At 41.9% G+C, this 3,687-nt stretch overlaps 1 pseudogene; it reads right to left on the bottom strand.

Moving 5' to 3' along the window:
• Positions 1–843: 843 nt before the first annotated feature.
• LOC116635365 lies at positions 844–940 on the bottom strand (annotated as a pseudogene).
• Positions 941–3,687: the final 2,747 nt, after the last annotated feature.

The following is a 3,687-nucleotide window of genomic DNA, read 5'->3' as shown; positions in this document are numbered from 1 at the left end:
GGACTGCTCTGAAGGGCCATCCCCACTCTAGAACTCTCCTTGGAGGTGGATGAGACTTTTCACGTTTGATTTTATTTTCTGTTTTAACAAGGCAGTCATCACCAGATGTTTGAAACAAAATACTCCTGAAGGAGAACATTTCAGTGTTCTGACCTTCCAATAACATGGGCAGTGGAGGAGGAGGAGTGAGATAAATCTTCTGTCTCTAAGAATTTGTAAAGCTTTCAGAGCATGTGTACAAGTGGGCCACATTTAAATAAAAGAAAATGCAGCATACCCAAACTCATAGAATGGAAGAACTGAGGGCCATGGTTTCTAATTCTGATTTAAAGATTATAACTATATAATTACAATCCATATACATAGAACTATAATTCATTCACTCATTCATGTGTTTCTCAAATATTTGTTTGTTGGCTTATTTATTTATTGGAGGGATTCACTTTTTTCCAGCTTATTAAGATATTATTGATCTACAACACTGTGTAAGTTTAAGGTGTACAACGATGATTTGATACACGTATATATTGAGAAATGATTACCACGATAAGATTAGTTAACACCTCCACCAGCTGATGTAATTACCTTTTTGTGTGTGTGGGTGGTGAGAACATTTAAGATATATTCTTGGGGTACCTGGGTGGTGCAGTTGGTTAAGTGTCTGACTCTTGGTTTCAGCTCAGGTCGTGATCTCAGGGTTGTGAGATTGAATTCCGTGTCGGGCTCCCAGCTCAGCGTGGAGTCAGCTTGAGATTCTCTCTTTCCCTCTCCCTCTGACCCTCCTGCTCGTGTGCTCTCTCTCTCTAAAATAAATAATAAATCTAAAAAAAAGATATATTCTCTAAAAGCATGGAAAGCCTCATGAATTTGGGTGTCATCCTTGCACAAGGCCCACACCGATCTTCTCTGTATCATTCTGATTTAGTGTATAGCATATGCTGTTAAAAAAGCACTATCAAATATCTATTGAGAATTTATTATGGGCCAGATATCATGTTAGGTTCTGAGGAACCATAATGGGCTCTCATCCTAGTGAGGGGATGAAACCAGAGAGAGAAACCAGTAAATAAATAAATACAGCCAAAGTCAAAAAGTTTGATAACATACTGTTGGTGAGGCTGTAGAGAAACAGGCAGTCTTACACATTCTTGGTAAGAAAATAAGTGGAGGACACTTGGCAATAGCAATCAAAATGGCAAATGCACATACCCAAGGGTCCAGCAATTCCACTTCAGGGAGTCCGTCCTAAGGTAATAATGGTGCAAAATATCATGAGCACAAGATTATTCACTGCGGCATTATTGGTAATAAGAAAGATTGGAAGCAACCAGAATTTCCCCAAATAATACATCCATATAATGGAATACCATGGCGCTGTCTAAAAGAATGAAGCTCGGTACAGGAGGATCTGCAAAATATATGAAGGTGCAGATGCAGACCAGCATAAAAGCATTTGTGTACAAAAGGGGAAGAAAAGAATATACTTAAGACTATCTATTATATATATATCTTATATTATATATAAATACACTTAATATACTTAAGTATATGTATTATATAATCTATTATGTATCTCTTATATCTATATCTATATATCTATTTTATATGTTATATTATATATGGATATACTTAATATACTTAAGTACTATATACTATATATAAGTACTATATTACTATATACTATATATAGGTACTATATAACATATATACTTCCTATACTTAAGTGTGTATACACACATACACACACAGATATACTATCTCAGGAAGGATACTTGAGGAATTAACTGTTGCCTCTGGGGAAGGGAACTCGATGTCTATTAGATAGGATTATCTATTCTTTTTACCTTTCAAATTACCAATCAGGTGAACAGATTGCCTTTTCAAAAAATAAATAAAAGTTGGAAATTTTAAAAAGATATAATTAAATGAGCAAAGTCCTCATGCAAGTACGGATATAATACGAGTGGGGTCCTAAATCGATTTTTGTGTGAATTAGACCTCTGATGGGGAGAGTCGGTGTCAGACTAGACGTCCTTGAATAGCCTCAGAATCCTGTGTGATGAAGAAAAAAGGGTTTCTATTTGAGGATGCTAAGCTCCTTTCAAATGCCGGAATTCTGGGACTCAATGATTTTAAGAAATTGAAGGATAGTTGGGAGCAGAGGTTTGTGTATATGGGTGGAGGAAGGGAAGCTCTAAAACCGAAAGGTGAGCCAATCAGGGAAGGCCGTTGATTCGTGACCCGCCCGCCACGCAAAGGGAGGCCGACCTGCCTCCAGGGGCTGATGTCAGGGGTGCTGTGCCTTTTTAAGTCAAACCGAGGCAAGTAAATTTAGTCCCCGAAGTGGGAGGCTTCTGAATAATTAAAGATCGTTCTCTTTGTTTGCTTGATCTATATGTTTCTATTTAGTTAGCCTACTGCTGAGGGAAAGATGCAACTTCGTGACTTGGGCAACTGTCGAAGAGGGTTGAAGGGAAAAACAGAACAAAGATTTATTAGGTGATTTATCTCAGTTTTTAATAAACCAGGGAAGAAATGCTACGAGCCAAGAAGCAGCACCGAGAAAAACAAGCCAAGGCCGGCGCCAAAAATAACCCACAGAAAAGATGCTTGCTTGTAGCAAACAGGATGCCACCGGGAGCCGCCAGCCCGAACTCCTTTTCGAGGCTGGACAGCGGTTCCCAAGCTACGTCTGAACCGTGCCCGACCTGGGGCAGCCCCCGCTGGCCCCACACGCACCCCGCCTAGCCTCATCCATCAGGGTTCATCCGCAGCTGGAGTGCTCCGTCCCACAATCTCTTCTGCTTTCTTGCACAGAGTTTGAGTGACCTCCATAGGTCAGATCTACTAGCTGTTTCACTGCTGATCTGAAAGACGGAGCATCACCGCAGTTCAACCTCAACACGGTTCGTGTTTATTCCCAGCCTTCCTAGAATGGCCTTGAGGGGGTTCCTCTAGGGAAGGGCATTCCCGTTTGTTACTAATTCCCACGTTTGGGTGAGTAGGAATGGAGGATGTCTTCTGTGCACTCAGGATAGTTTAGAATAAAGGACTCATCCTCCCTCAGTCAGTTGGGAAGAGTCCAGTTTCCCAAGTTCAGCTACCATTGAGAAGGGCATTTCCTGGAGAGTCCCCGGGGTCCAGGGCACCCCACCCCTCCCTGCCTCTTGTCCCCCTGACCCCTGAATTTCAGAGTGACCCTGAATCTGCTTCCTGTCAGACTAGGTCTTCCACACAAGCAAACCACCCCCTGCCCCCACACCATACCTTCAAAAAAAATTGCATGTGTGATAAGATACATATAACACAAAATTGATCATTTTAACCATTTTTAGGGGTACAGCCCCGTGGCTTTAAATGCATTCACGTTGTTGTGCAACCATCACCACCATCCATCTCCAGAACTTTCTCATCTTTCCCAAATGAAATTCCATACCCACTAAACACTAACTTCCATTGCCCCAGCCCCAGCCCCTGGCAACCAGCGTTCTACTTTCTGCTTCTATGAATTGGATTGTAGGTTCCTCAGATGAGGGGAATCATACAGTGTTTGTCCTTTTGTGACTGGTTCACCTCACTTAGCTATCACATTCGCCATGTAGAATGCCCCGCCTCCTGCCCTGTCTTTGGTTTTTGTTTCATCCCCGCAGGCTCTGTGCTCTCTCCTCTCACCCCCCACCCCACCCC

Source organism: Phoca vitulina, unplaced genomic scaffold (assembly GCF_004348235.1).
Source record: "Phoca vitulina isolate PV1807 unplaced genomic scaffold, GSC_HSeal_1.0 scaffold10, whole genome shotgun sequence".
Taxonomy (NCBI): Eukaryota; Metazoa; Chordata; class Mammalia; order Carnivora; family Phocidae; genus Phoca; species Phoca vitulina.
This window is presented reverse-complemented; position numbering and strand designations above follow the sequence as displayed.